This window comes from Dromaius novaehollandiae, chromosome 3 (assembly GCF_036370855.1).
Source record: "Dromaius novaehollandiae isolate bDroNov1 chromosome 3, bDroNov1.hap1, whole genome shotgun sequence".
In the NCBI taxonomy this organism is placed as follows: domain Eukaryota; kingdom Metazoa; phylum Chordata; class Aves; order Casuariiformes; family Dromaiidae; genus Dromaius; species Dromaius novaehollandiae.
Window position 1 is genome coordinate 996,139 of NC_088100.1, and position 15,734 is coordinate 1,011,872.

At 42.0% G+C, this 15,734-nt stretch overlaps 2 protein-coding genes across 10 annotated transcripts in view; one reads left to right on the forward strand and one right to left on the reverse strand.

Moving 5' to 3' along the window:
* Nucleotides 1-2,224, reverse strand: part of DTNB (dystrobrevin beta) — a 211,304-nt gene extending 209,080 nt beyond the window's left edge. For 4 of the 9 annotated variants that reach the window (XR_010388137.1, XR_010388136.1, XM_026111253.2 and 1 more), the window contains exons 1-2: nt 2,017-2,222; nt 1,047-1,125 (exon numbers count right to left, since the gene is read on the reverse strand). The gene's annotated coding sequence lies outside the window, so the exon portion shown is untranslated. Of the gene's footprint in view, nt 1-1,046; nt 1,126-1,655; nt 1,806-2,016 lie in introns of those variants that run through there. The other 5 variants (XM_064508184.1, XM_064508183.1, XM_064508181.1 and 2 more) reach the window with 3 other exon arrangements.
* Nucleotides 1-15,734, forward strand: part of HADHB (hydroxyacyl-CoA dehydrogenase trifunctional multienzyme complex subunit beta) — a 644,785-nt gene that overhangs the window by 355,219 nt on the left and 273,832 nt on the right. The gene's annotated exons all lie outside the window — the stretch shown is intronic.

Sequence of the window (15,734 nt, forward strand, 5' to 3'; positions counted from 1 at the left end):
ACAATGTTGCTGGAAACGTGATGTGAAATGACTAGTCTGGAAAACAACTTCAGAAGAGACCACAGTACAGGCCATGGACAGACTCCTCCAGATCTACACATCATGGTTATTGCTTGATCTGCCCTACACCATCCACATTGATTAATTATCCTCTTTCCAGCCTCCCTAAATAAGAAGCTGTCACGTCAGTAGCATGTTAGCCCTTTTATCTGAATTCCCCTCTAATCCAAAGTATTCTTCAAAGAAGAAGAAATATATGAAGCAACACAGTCTTAAACAGTTGCTTTTGAATTATCTCCATGCCTACTTTATGGTACCATCTAGCAGAATAGGATCACATACACTTTTCAAACACAACAACAAACAACAACCTCTTCAATCCAGAATCTCCCAACTTTCAAAACCTGGAACTAGAAATTTTGACTTTTTGAAACAACAGTTCAGGCACATGGAACGTTTTGTCACTTGCCAGCTACGGTAGATGACACATCAGACAATGGAAGCTGAAACACTACACAGCAAGTTTTAGGAAGCTGAGTGAGAAAAGAAAACTGAAAGTACATAACATTTTTTTTTAAAGGCAGTAATGCCTTGATCAAATTCTAACTTTAATAACTCAGATTCTATTAGACATACTGTTTTAAGCAACACAGAAACAACTTGCAAAGTATTCTTGTGCTAGCCAAACCCATTCCAGGTGGGTCACCAATCCAATCTGAGAGTACTACACCAGTGCTTTGCATGCCATTATGATTTGTCCAGGTCTCCATAAGAATATTCATCAAGCTTCACCTTTCCTAGCTAAGGGATCTGTTGCACAGATACTGTAATTGTTTGGGGTTTTTTTAAAGGGAATTGTCTCACATGAGAGTATTTTCTACATGTTAATACCTCCCTGAAAAACACAGAAATCAGCACTTCATACTTTGTCATTAAAGAAAAACTTCAATATAAGTTATGTGAGTGCGAACAAACAAGCAAATGAAATCAGTTGGATAATATAAGTTTTTAAGTTCAGTACTACAGGGTAGTCACGACAATATTACCTGAATTACACAGGGAATTCTCTCAAGGCAACTTTCACTTTCCTGGGCTCTGTTCCCTCTTTGAACATTTAAAGACAGTCTAAAAGGAAAAAAAAAGGGGGGGGGGGAAGGTTCTTTGAAAAAAATGACACATTTCCATTCTGTTTAGATAAGAATTCAAGTTATATATAAACACAAAGATTAACATTCAAACTTTTTACTTTAAAAAGGTTCCAACTGTCAAATCCAAAATACCATCTTTGCCACTATTTTAAATGAAATATGCTTAAAGTCTTCCACTCATTTTCTATGTTTCTTAGGGGAAAAGTATATATACATTAAGAAAAACAATTCTGAATAGTTTTAATCAAAGTCACTCAACTCAATCAAATGAAACATCACATCTATTTTCTTTACAGTACCTGGAGAACTCAGGGAAGGAAAGATGTGTTTTCCCCCAGGAAAAAAATTAAAATACCTCCCTCCTACTTTGCAGGGCAAACCCCAGCAGCCACCATGATTATGCTATTTTCGCCCTGATTATGTACCCTATTAGTTAAAAAGAAATGAGGTCCGGAGATCCCGCTTCTATAGGAAGATTTATCCGGTAAAAGACGAAAGGTAACGCACAGCTAAAACCGACTGGGGGCCAGGAGGTTCCCGCTGCCGGCCAACAAGCAGCGACCAGGCAGCGCGCGGAGCCGGGAGGCTCTCTCCAAGGTATCCGGGCCCGTTCGGCGGCATGCAGCACGGCAACGCAGCCCTCCTCCGCCCCGGGCCCGGCGCGGAGCGCTCCGGGCGGCACTTCCTCCCCGCCAGGCGCGGCAGGCACCGCGGCCGAGGCCCGGGGGTCCCGCTGCGGCCGGCCCGGGGCAGCGCTGCCGCCGAGAGCGTGCGGGCAGGGCGGGCACGTCCCGCGGCCTGGCCGCCCCGCCGCCCCCCCACAAGCCCCCGCGCCCCCCTCCCCGCCGCGGCCCCGCCGAGCACTCACGCGTCTCCTGCGGGCTGCGGCCGGGGGTCTCGCGGCTGCCCGGGGGCGGGAAGGACGGGCCGGCTCCGCCCGCTGCTGCCCGCGCCGCCGCCGGCTCTGCAGACACCGAGCGCCTCAGCCTCTCCGCTCCAACAGTCCCCGGCCGCTCCGCGGCGCCCGGCCAATCCGCGAACGCCTCCGCAGGGGCGCGCGCACCCCCACCAATCCCAGCCCGCGCCCGCCCGGCCCCCTCCGCGGCCGCTGGCCAATCCACAGACAAGTCTGCCAGCCCCGCCCTCCTCCCCCGCGCGACGCTGCCTGGGAGCCAATCACGCGGCGGACGCTTCCTCCGCGGCGGACGTGCGTGCGCTCACCCCGCTCGCTCCCCCCCCCGCCTCCTTCCCTTCAGCCAATCAGCAGCCGCGCCCGCACTCCTGCAGCGCGCGCTCTCCTTGCGCCAACGGGCCCCTTGGAGCGCTCGTGGTCTCCAGCCAATCAGCAGCCCGCGCCGCCTCGCGCGCTCGCGTCTGGGGCGCAACGGCCTCGGCCGTGCGCCAGCGCGCGCCCCTCGCTGCTCTCCGCCCCCCTTGGGGGGGGGGGGAGGGAAAGCGCGCGCGGCCCCGCCCCGTCCCCGGGCTCCCCTGACAGGAGCCGCGTCCACCGTCCGGGGATGGGGGGGGGTCGCGGCGTCGGGACCGGCCCTGGAGGCGGCTGCCTCTGGCTCCGGCTTCCTCACACCATCCCTTGCCAGAGCGATACCAGTCTTCTCACACAACAGTGTCTCCTGACCCATTCTTCGACCATCTGTCTCTGGATGACAGCATTGCATAGCAATCAGCTGTATTACAGCTTGGGTTGCTGGCAACCGACTGCAGTACAAACAGTCACAGCAGTGCATGAGCGTTTCCTGAGGAAGACTGGAGAGACAGGCATCTGTTTCAGGCCGTGCCTGCGGTCTCCCTCCCTCAGTCTCCCTGTGTGGAAATGCCATGGTTCCTTTCGCAAAACGTTTTCTGTTTTTGCAGGAAAGGAATAGATTTCTTACATTGTGTGTGGCGAGAAGGGACTGCTTACGTTTTGCATGTGTGGGAGGGAGGTATTTTGTCCTGAGGGAATGGGAAGATGTGGAGTATGAGAGGAAAAAAAGCAGTTTTTTGCTGTGCATGCTTAGCCACTTTAGCTAGTGCTGTATTAATGTTTATTCTGAACTACGTATGCGCAAATGATAGCACATGTTTTTTTTTCCCCAGTCCTGGAGTCAGGCCCTCTGGCAGCAGTGGAACCAGACTGGAGAGAAGTCGTGCGGAGGGCTGTTTCTGCTGGCTGCGTCTGTGCTAGTAAATTAAGTAGCAGCAGGATGTAGGCATGGCACTGGGTATGGATTGTACTGTTTACCTCTTGAAACAGTTAAACAACTCAAATAGTATGGACCAGCCTAACTGGTCTTCTCCCAAACAACTTCCAGGCACTACTGGGGATGTCTGGTGGCAGCTTGGATAGAGTCACCCTTTTGTGCAGTCTGAAAGGTTCTGATAGTAAAGCCACAGCCCATTCTGTGCCATATGGTCTCACGCCTGTGAATAATCCTCAGGTACGTTTCTCACATTAGAATAAATGTAGCTGCTGTGTTCACCCTACAGGGAATCGCTTACCTGAGGCTTTTTTTGCTGGATGTGCAATGGCTGTTCTTAATACCACTGTGGAGGCCACAGTCCAGCCTTGAGTACTCTCCACCCTGTAGCTAGATACCTGAAAGAACACTCCAGCTTGGCTTTGCTGGAATTGAAAGCCTGTCTGAAGTGCCTGTGTGGGCCTTGCTGTCAGAAAGCAATGTCAGCCGTAGCAGAGAACAGGAAATGTTGGCCACCATGAAGCCAGATGTTGATGCCCTTTGGGGAATGAGTTGCTGCCTTGTTTCAGGTGGAAGACAGATAAGTTATGACATGAATACCATGAATTTGGCCAACATAGCAAGGTGGGGCTTTCCTAAATCAACCACAACAGGCCATGGAGTCTGTAAATGGCTGTAAAATAATGCAAGGATAATCTTCATAGTTAATCTAATTCTAAGGTGGTAGTAGATGTTTTGGTATCAGAATGTGTATATCATTTACTCTCTTCCCACCTGCTGCACTGGGCAGTTCCTGGCAGGTGAAACCCCCTTAGATAAAGTACAATAAGAACTCTGCAGAGAAACATGACCTGCAAGGTGGCATCACAGATCTTATCCATCTTATCCACAGTTTTCTCCAGCATGCCCACATCTGTCTGCGCAGTATTGCTCCATTCTGGGTCACGGTTTCTTCAAGCAGTTCCAGAAGAAAAAGGAAGAACTGCAGCAATGGTACACAGTATGTTTATGCAGCTAATGCAGAACAGCAGCTGAAGGTGTGTATAGCGGGTATTTTCCCCTTGTGAAACATGCTAATACAGTCTCAAGAAAATGAGCTGAGAAAATAGTGAATGAAAGAGAGGCTTATGTTGTAGAGATGCAAAGGATAAGGCAGCAGCTATCATGCTCCAAAGTACCCTGCCTGATTTGCTGCATAGGATCCTAGAGTTAGGACACTATGAACATAAACAATTTTCCTCTGCTTGGCCTTGGAACCAGTAGCCATTTTCTAACATGGATTAAAAAGACATGGTAATTACTATGTTAGCTATGAAAATATTAGGTAGGGGGTTTGTGACTATTAACAGCATCTCCATGTTGGATTTAGATGAATAAAGAGACATTTAAATGCCTGCGTCTTTGTGAAAATAACCCTCTGAGCAGGGTTCATGTCACCTAACTTTAGAAATCTAAAAATTGGATACTTAAGTCTCATCTAGATGCCCTCGGATCCCTTCATAGTCAATTGAAAGAAATAGGTACCTTTGGACAGCAGTTCATCCAACCTTCCTTAAGCACCTCTGCTATGATGACATGACTTGCCCTCTGAATTCTGTTTCTCTGCGTTGACTATAAAGGGAAATCATAACTAGCTCAGATTTAGACATCTAACTTTTAAATGCCAGAGTTAAGGCAGATGAATCCTGTCTTTTGTTTCTATCATAATATCAACAACCAGTGCACTCCACGATCTCACTCTTATGGATAACAATTTCTAAAGGAGTGCAGCAGGTACAGCGAGAACCTTCTGAATTATGATAACCCAAAACAATAGCTCTGTCTCCTTATTGTTTTGAATTTCAACATTAACTACTTGTAATTAATTGAAGTGCTCTGTAAAATAGTGCACTGTAAAGTGTTACATTTGGTTCTGTGTATTGATAGCATTTTAAAAAAAAGCCACTTTAAAAAGTGGATTAAAACAATGAAGCTGAAGAAGCATGTTGGTGTATGGCAAGAGGATGAGAAACAACAGGCATAAATTGAAATTAGAGAGGCTCAGGCAGGTTATAAGGAAAAACTTTCTCCCCATGAGAACAGTCCAGCAGTGCAGCAGGGGCCCAGAGAGGCTGTGCCATCTCCATCCCTGGAGGTTTGCAAGACCCAATTGCATAGGGCCCTGAGCAACCTGACATGAGCTCAAGCCAACCCTGCTTTGAGCAGGAGGTTGGACTGGAGACCTCCCATGGGTCCCTTTCAGCCTGAGTTGTCTCATGATCCTGTGGTTGCTTTCAGGCTCAGGTGTGCTGCTCTCAGATTCTGTACATTCAATGAAGCATAGAATAATTTAAGTTAGAAGGGACCTCTGGAGATCATCTCTGCCACGCTTTTATTCAAAAGAGGGCCAAATTTATAGAGCCAGCTTTAAAGTTAGATCGAACTGTTTCAGTTCATATTTAAAATAGTTTTCTCCCTCCAGGGACTCTGTTTTTTTAAGTTAAATCTTTAACTTGGATTAAACTAATCGATAAGGGGAACAGTTGTTTGTGAAATCTGTCACTCTTAAGCATTTTGTTAGAAAATGATCATGTGTCTTTTGGTGTGATAGGTTTTTCTTACAAAAACCTCTGTCCTCTTTCAGTAGTGAAAGCAAATGAGTCACATCTCTCATTCATAACTCAAGAAGGTATTGTTTCCCAGTGATATATATCTTTCTGTTTCGTGTTCTTATAATGGAATCTAATTTCCTGCTTCCTTCGGAAAAAATAGTAACAGAACATATTTCCATTTTTAAGTATAGTGCCAGAAAATTAGATTAATTTGTCCCTCCTGAGTAGTGACAATATATAGTTGCGCACAGTGTTACAGTTTCTTTTAAAATGTCTTTTGATGTCTGAACAATTGGTTTCCTCAGCACGTGCAGAATTTGCCCAGTGCATACATGTAGTAATCAAATATACAGAGTTGATTTTTTATCTGTGAAATATGCTAGCAACCCAAATTAAAAGTATCTAGCATTAGCATTCACACTTAGTGAAATACATTTAAAGCATCATAAATGGCTGAGAAGTAGTTTTATAAAATTTTAATCATCAGTAATCTATAAGCATTTTTCAGTAAAATATTTTTTCCTAATGTTGTCTACTTTATTTTTTGGATCAGGGAAAGCAAGTATTTGGAGAGCCAGCTTACTTCTATGTACTAAATTACTGGTCAGAATCTGTGAGACAAAAATGCCACACTTGAGTTTTAAATATTAAGAAAGTAACAGTGCTTAGAAGCTCTGAGCTTTTATTTTCAGCTGCTTCCCGTTATTACAGTTAGCTTTCATGCTGCTTAATAATATCTGTGCAGAGAGGCTAGATATTAAACAAATTTGATTCTCCTTCCAGCATGCATTTGCACAAATTCTCTTTGTATTTGTGGGCAATGGATGTGTGCATCAGGAGGAGAATACAACCCTACAGATACTTCTTAATTCAAAATGTCATTCTCCTTAAATGATAAATAAGTAGATTAGAGTTGGTAATATCAAACAGCTTTTCCAGGCCCACAATGTTGCTCTTTTGGATGCAAAACCAACTACATACAAGAGCAGAAGAGGCTGAAGACATCATTATATATGCTTTGATGATACAATTTTGGCAGAAGTTTTTATCAGGAAAATGTACTTAGCATTCCAGAGTAGTGGTACTGGTTTAAAAAAGAAATAAAATTTGGCACTAGAAGTATTTTTTGGTTTGTTGAGACCTTTAGCTTCAGTGTCACCATACATCAATTCATCCAACTGTGAACAAAGCAAAAAAATAAAAGGAAACCTCAGATGACGTTACCTCGTATCTGAGCACAAGAGTGATTTTGCGTTTTTGAGCTGTTAAGAGAAACAAACTGTTACGGAAAATTAGGCTCGCTGGCCACCCTAACAGGGTCCAACCCTAGGTTCCTGCTGAGACAGAAGTTGAAAGCCAAATCAGAGTGAGATAAATATTAATAACACACGTGTGCAGTAATTACAGCTCCAGCTGGGTGCCTCCAGAGAAGGACCCTGTTTGAACAAACCCCTGGGTGATTGTAGCCTTCCAGTCTAGCATCCACACCCTAGTTCTGAACCAGTCATATTATCAGAGTTTGAGGTCTTCCAGCTCCCGGTTGGTCCTTTCCGTAGTTTCCATGTGTGTTTTTACTTCTTACCGCACTTCTGCATAGTCGTCAATGGCTCTTTTACTCCCTTATCTTGTCCCTTTTACTCCCTTATCCTGTCTTTGGGAACCAGTGTTGTTACTTATTTCCTTTGTTTCTTTCTTCTGTGTGCTGGGTTAAAGTTCATCTCCCTGCTCATTAATGCTAAACTGCTTATTTCTCTCTACACAAAAGCAAACTCAAAATGAGAAGATTGTGCTGGAAGGTTTATAATATTCTTTAATTTTGTGTTCTAGTAGAAAAGTATCCTGCTTGTTTGGAATACAGTGTTCCTCCTGGTGCATAGAAAATAAGTCTTGAATGGACTTTTTTTTTGTCCTGTGGAAGGACAAACATACCCATCATGACTAACTTGTTTTTCAAACCTGGTTTTTGCAGTATTATCCTTAACATTAGGGAGTAATTTCTGCATTACTCTTTGTCCTGCCTGCACTGGCTATTGAGCAAGTTGACTCCCTTCCTCTTTATAGTTATTTCTAGACTGCTGCAGTGTCCCTGGAACTTTTTCTTTTCACAGTTAAACAGCACCCCTCCTTGCAGGGCATGTTTTCTCTGCGTAAGTATTCACATACTCTTCTCTGGACTCTTTTCCAGTTGACCCACTCATCCTTGAACTGTGGTTCCCAAAACAAGATACAGTACGCTGTGTCAGTGCCGTACTGATACTGTGTACGGTAAATAACCACTTTGCAGGTCTTAAACATCTCTTTATGCAGTCCGGTATTATGTTTGCCTTTTTCTCTAGTGTGATAACATTAGTCTGAAACAATTCCTACACCTTCTTATACAGCGCTGCTGCCTCTTCTGTCCCCCATCCTCTATTTGTGCAGTTGATTGTTTGTACATACATGCATTTGTCTGTGCTGAACTGCTTTTTTTATCAGACCCAAATCATTTCAAATCGAATACTGTTTTCCAAACCGCTTGCTTTTTTCTGTACTTGGTATCATCTGTAGTTTAATTATATATTCTCTATTTCTCTATCCACATCATTCATGAACTACTATTTTCTTATTTGTGAGACCTGTTCCCCTGGAAATCAGACTGAGTTGATGTGATTTGTTCTTGATAAATCCATGTTGTCAATTACTCGTTTTCTTTTACCTTCTTAGCAAAAAGAAGGTAAAAGAAGCTTTTCCTTCCTCCATGTGTTAACGTAGGCACTATGTTTGTTCTTTTGCAGTCTTCTGGACCTGTCTAATAACTCAGGACACCTCAGCTGTAACCACTTGATGGTTTTGATTTTGATTCAGTAAGTTTGCTGCATGCCAGGTGGTTTCACTCACATCAGCTGGGTTGACATCATCTCATTTGTAAGTTCTTTTCCTATTCTGGCCTGTGTTCTTGCCACTTTGTTACAGGCGGTAGATGAGTTTTATAGTGAAGACTGAAATATTTCTGCTGTCTCTGCATCATTGGTTGAAAATTTTCCTCCTCAGTCAGTAATGGATTGACCTATTTTATTCCCTTGGTCTTCCTCTTACTAGTAGTGTTCTTACAGGATGTTTTCACCTTACCTCTTGCTAGTTGTGTCTTACTTTGTGCTTTGGCTCTTCTGATTTTGTCCCTGTATGTTTGTGACATTTTTAATGATTCTTAGTGGGTAGGCTTAGTTTTTGCACTTTCTTTTATTTTGGGATTATTAAAGGTGCTATTTTTCAAATAGCCAAATCAATCTCTTGCTATTCTTCCTAGCCTACTCTTGCATTACACTGTTCATGTAGTTCCTGTAGGGAATTTCTGACTCTTCTATACTCCTTTTTGTGAGCCACTTGTTTCTGTCTCCCCAGTTATGATGAATTAATTCTTTTCATGGTTGTGCTTTAACTGGGAGGGTGGGAATAGTAACCTCTTTTAAACTGTATTTAATAAATGGCTTATCAGGTGCACTCTGAAGGTAAAATTACTTTCAGTGTCTCCTTTATTTTCTTTCTAAGGGGGAATGTATCAGAGTATGTACACCCTTGAAATACAGAATAGCCATTCCTCTTTCCCCCAAGCTTATTCTTCCTAAACATGGTGTTTTCATTTGTTTCTATGTAGTTGAGCAGTGTAGGGTCGTAGTCAGTGAGCCAGATGAGCCTTACCACTTCTCCATAATACATTGTATTCAAACTCCTGATGGAGAGCACAGCTCTTGGGATGTCAATTTTGTTCAACAAATGGCTTCCTCGAGGTCCTTCAGGAATAAGCCATCACATAATTTCTGTTTCCTTGCTGGAATGGTGGTCATTACCTTTGGAGCATTTGTCCCCTTTTCCACTATTGGAGTTTGTTCCAAACCAAAGCATAACCCAAACTGAAGCATAACTGTAAATAATGAAGATTCCAGTTTTACTTGTCATCTGAAAGACAGGACCAAGAAGCATTCAAATGATAGTGCTAGAGTGGAGCATTCATTCAGTGTTTCTCTGAGATTAGACCACCACACATTGAATTAGCAGGATCATTTCCTGCAGAATAGTGGTATTTCCTAGAGAGCTAACAAGTTACTAAGCAGTGTTACCTGCTTTGTTGTGCTGTAACTTTCATTGCCTTTAAGTTTTGAAGTTTTTTACTTCAGAGCTGAAAGCTATTCTCATTATGATCACTAATTTTATCCACAACAAACAATTTCCATTCAGGAGCTCGCAACCGCAGCCACTTTCATTAGACATGTCAGTACTCTTCTAAGTTGGTTATTTGGTCTTAAGATTGGCCTTCTTGTTCAAGATTTCTTGTTTTCTTAAAATATTTATTCCTCTATAAACTACATTTGTATGTTCATTTTTTGCTTAGCATTTCTTTTGACGAAAGGAGTGTTTAAGTAGTATCACAGGGATTGTCTTTATAAGAAAATTGTTAAACTGAAGAAACATTTTCAGGATGTAGCTATTAATGTATTAATACTTGTAATTATATGATTTATGCAGTTGTATTTTAATAATATAAGTATGACTTTGAAGCCATTATAGACAGTGCATATCATCTAATTAGGGATAGATGTTATTGAAACTAAACTTGTTGATTCTGGGTAACTAGGGTAGTCAGAAGAGAATTCCCAGTGGGTTGTGCAGCTTATCTTCTGAGAGAAGCAGAAATACCTTGTTCATTTTGGGTTTTTTTACCACCAAAGAAGTTCAAGCTTTAGCTTCTAATAAAACTTCCTATGTGGGAACCATTTAAGGAAACTTACGTTGATAATCTACCTCCAACATCTCTTCAGACCTTCTTTCTTACACAGCCAGGTTGTCAAGCGTATGTGCTAATAGGTACCCAACCAAGTGAGGACTCCAAAGAACTTTTAGCAGCTACTACAGTTTTCCTGGTGTTCTTTCAAAAAGCCACTTAGCACAGATCTCAAGTGGAACCAACATATAAAATGCCTCAGTATCTCTTTGCTGAAATTCAGTGTCCCAGGACAGTGTGGAACATTACCATAATTTCAGTTTACAAGGCTCTATATTCAGAGACCTGCAACAGAGAATCAGCTCTTTATTTTAGTTTCTTTTTCTAACCATTCAAAACTAAAAGCAATTTTAAAGACAAAATAGCTAGGAGGACTATTCTAGTCAGTTTCCCCATACCTAGTACTTAAGAAAATGAGGTTTGGACCAACTTCAGGCACAAAAGGAAAAGATTTCAATAACTGGGAAGGGAGAATGCTAAACCGAATTTAGTAGGTGTGGAAAAGAAATACAAGCAGAAAAAAAACCTGGAGTTGGTTAGGCATTGCGTGGAAAAGGAGTGAAGGATTTGCAATGTTAGTAATAATAAAAGTTGCATAGCAACATGAATAGTTTACTTTTTCCATTATGCTGAAGTAAAAAGAAATAGTTTCAACAGGATGTATTTTTCTTCTATGTGCTTTTTTCTCAGCAATATGAGAGTATTAAGGCTTCTATCTGAAAGAGCCACAAAGAAACAAGAAAAGTGGGCAGAGCTGACACAGAGACTGGTCTGCCCACTACAACACTAAGTGATCAACAGTGAAATCTCAACTAATGCTGAGATAGCAAACTCAGACCAGGGTCATTGCAAGGGCAAGTGTTTTCTCAAAGATACATTGTGAAAAACATGGCAAAAATTGCAGTGTGTGTGTGTGGGGGAGAGAGAATCAAAATCTTTTACATTCTTCCAATTTTATGATTATTGCTTTCTTAGTAAAGTGGCAAGATGTGGCAAATCCTGCTTAAAATTCATTTGCATATTCTCATGTCTTGCAGCTGAGATAATGTTTCAAAAGATAAGCAATGACTTAAAGATCTTCTTCAGCATGTATTTGGTTTTAGTTTTTCTGTACTGCTTACGTAGGTCCCAGTACCCTTTGCAATCTCTATTCCCCTGTTGGACTCCTGAGTAAGATGGAAGCGAAACACCAGAGTGTTTGGTCAGGTGCTAATGGTAAATTTGGGGGTTTGATAGCAGAAAGTGGAACCTGCCTGTTTGTCACTTCCTCATCCAATGATTCCATTCCTTGATTCTTCTGGTTTTCTCTTCTTACTTCTTCATTCATGCAAGAGTTAGGTGTTAATTCTTTGTTAACTCCTAAGTACGTCTCTTCACTGTTAATGGCTTTCAGTCTTGTGTGTTTTACTGATATTTTGATTTTAACTAATTTATACCTATATAACAGGTTTTCACTCCATATCTTTCACATTACAGTGTACACATTTAAGATTTCTTTTGATGCCTATGCCTTCAGCATCATCTTTGCCTTTTCACTGTTCTTCATATTTTATCTGCAAGCTGTTGATAACTCTTGTTACATCTTCTTGGCTTGTAACGTCTCATTGAAGGCTGTTCTACACTTAAAAATGCTACCATCTTCATTATGCTATATATTTTTCTTTTATTTCTCTTTATTTCATGTATCATTCCTAATTTTGACCTGATTATCTTTTGCAGCCCGGGTGTTGCATTTGCCCTTGCTCATTCTTCCTGTTCCTCTCAAGTGGCAACAAAAGTGCACTGAGAACAGTGCACTGAAATTAAGTGCTTGTGCATTTGTCTGGTCGTTTGTGATCGCTTGGCATGCAGCACCATCTGAAGAGCGATGTTCAGAAGTCAGAAATCTCGGAGTTTAAATTCTTCTGTCAGCTTTCCTCAACTTTTGCATGAAGTTACGATATATATGGCTATAAGGAGAACACAGCTTAGTCCAAAACAAGTATAAATAAAAAGTTGAGGCTGAGAAAGGCCTGACTGAGAAACTAAAATAACCTTTTTGGTATCCTTCTATTTTTATTTACATAATAATTTCAGTATTTTAAATTCTGCATTTAAAATTGTTAATTCAGAATTTTGCACATTAGGAACTATCTAAGCACCAAAGAAAGAGCCTTACAGACTGTGTGTGTGTGTGTGTCTGTCTGTGTGTGTGTGTGTGTGTGTGTGTACATACACACACACACAAATACACACACACACACACACACACACACACATACATATATATAGAGCCAGCTGGTGGCTTAGCAACCACTATTTGTTGTTATGCAGTTATCTGTGTATCACAGTTTGCTCTTCCATCTCGCAGGTATTCCCAGTTAACAGCCAAAATGGCAACTGAGATAGAGCAGAAGCCGTGCTCCAGAGAGAGGGAGCATCTCGTGTGTACTCCCTTGTTGTTCCTTTTCAAGGTGACAGGATGATTACCTTGCTTGAGCTAGAAGTGTGCTCCTTATCTGTCTTTAGACGTTGATTCTGCAGCTTTTCTTTCACTTAGGTTTTTTTTTTATTACAGGTTGGCAGAGAACAAAACAAACCAGATGACTGTAAAATTGAAGCAGATTCTGTTAAAATGCAGATGAAATGCCTAAGTTTAATAAGACGTCCTTTATAGAGCTGCCTCCCAAGGGACAGAACTTACCACAGCTGACTGATTACAGTGGAGTATGCAGAGCTGAAAGAAAAGACGGGAAGGTGCAGAGGTCTGACGGTACAAGGACTTGTTGGTTACCACCTGCTAGAAGCCATAGTAGCCATATATCTACCCAGAAGGTACACATAATTAGCCATAATTATATTGTGGTCCAGTTTAACTAAGAAAGAATGAACATACCGCATCAATTTGGGACATGAAGTTAATTTAATTTATTTTTTAGCAGCATGTGATGGGAAAGGGAAACCTAACAAAGGAGCTTTTGCTGCGTTCTTAATTGAAAGATTTTTGGTGTGACCCATGCTGGATTTCGTGTGTGCTAGAATCTTCCAAAGGCCAAAGCTTTAGCAAGGGCTGAAAGCCAAGACTCTGAAACAGAGGGAATTACCACTTGGTAAGTTTGAATCTTAATCTTTTTAATACAGCCAGATAGCATTGTTACCCTTATCTTTCACAAAAGCAGGATATAGTTTCATTTAGTTTTGTAGGCAACAAAAAATTCTCACTAAAAGCAAACGTGAGGTGTGAGAGGATTGGCTTTGTGAACAGCTACTTAATGCATTTTTTTTTTCAGTTGTGTCTGGACTGTACACTCTGTACCAAGTATTAATGTACAAGCAGAGCATTTAACAGATAGCAAGCGTATGATGTTACCAGAAATGCAGCTTTGCTATAGTGTCACAGAAAATAATGTCCTGTCAAGAATGCAGATGCTGGGATCTGGGACCTACTTTACTCCCTTCCAACACAGGGCTGCAAAAGCAAAGTCTGTTTTATTTGGGAGGGGAAGCAACAGGGCCCTGTGACTTCTCGGTATGAGTGCCTAATGCAGGGTACGGTAAGCAGTGCCTCTGCTATACAAACTAGTGACATACTATTAAAAGTATTTAGAAAAAGTAACATGTAGAGGGATAATTTTTTTTGAATGCATAAAGAGACTTGCTAAGGAACAGAGTCACGTGCAATTAGAGAAGGGCTTTGTGGAACCCATTGTATTTTCGAAAAAGATCTTCACATGGGGAAGAACTTAGCAGGATTATTTGGTGTATGGTGCAGAAATTTAAACCAGTAATTAACAGGTAGCTCCACCTGGAATGGTCCCAGGGCCTTGCTAAGGATCCAGCCACCGTCCCTCCTGCTGTGGAGCAGGAGCGGGCAGCAAGCATCCACGCTGACGGGAGGATGGCCATAAGGTGCCCGAGGGAGGAGCTGCCTGGTGACCCATGCAGGGAGCACAGCAGCTGCTGTAGTGAAACTGTTGTATTGCTTCTCAGTGAGTACAGACTCTACCATACACCAACGAGATGAGGATGCCAAAGCCGACACAGTGGAAGGCATGCATCCTTCATCACACCCTGTCTCCTGAGCAGTGCGTGGCCAAATTAGCATCTTGGAAAATCAGTTCGACATGTGGTCTGCAGGGAAATGTGCTGAAGCCTAGAAAAGCAACAGATGGTGCCTTGGCATATTTAGTTATGCCTTTGCCTCTTCATGTTCAGGCTTCAGTGTTTCTTAACTGTGGGTTGTGCCCATCCTCTTCTTCCCAGGGGTCACAGGAGAGTCCAGTGGGGCCAACAAAAGCTTACGAGATTTATTTATTTATTTATTTAGCAAAGAGATAGCAATTAATTAGTCACATTAATTAAAAAAGAGAACAATAGAACTCAGGAAGAAAATTAATAGAGTCAAATGATGCTTATTGCTGGCAGTAGCTCAGTTCCTGCAAGGTGAGGGAGCAAGGAGCTGCAGCAGTCTCTGATTGCTGATGTACGTACGTATACACACATGAGGGAAGACCTGAGTACCTGCAAGTGCTGGCCCCAGCTCAGTTCCTCCAGGATAGGGAGGTACCTGCTGTGACAAGGAATTAGAGCTAATTCTCATTATTTGCCCATGAGGAGCTGAATTGCTGCCAGAAATTAAAAATAGCTGTCTGTTTTCTGGTTGGGAGGTCCCGTACTTGGGTAGGGTGCACAGATGTGGATAATACAACAGGAGCTTTTGACTGGGAAGTGGATTGGATTTCAGCAATGTAATGCGAAGTGTTTAGGGACCTTTTAGCTAAGAGGAGGAACAGAGCACAAGTGCATGAGAGACATAATTCACATACAGAACAGGAATATGTAATGTAACAAACTTTAAAGAATAGAACAATATAGATGAAAAAGCAGCACCAAGGACATGACATCAATGTTAACACATACATGATAAGGAAAGGAATTATGACAATGATATAGTGATAGGAATAATTTAAATTATTCATACTAATTACTGAGGTCTAACGTGAAATGTTTTATTCAGGAAAGTTATCAGGACATTCCTGTTGACATTTGAAAAAATATT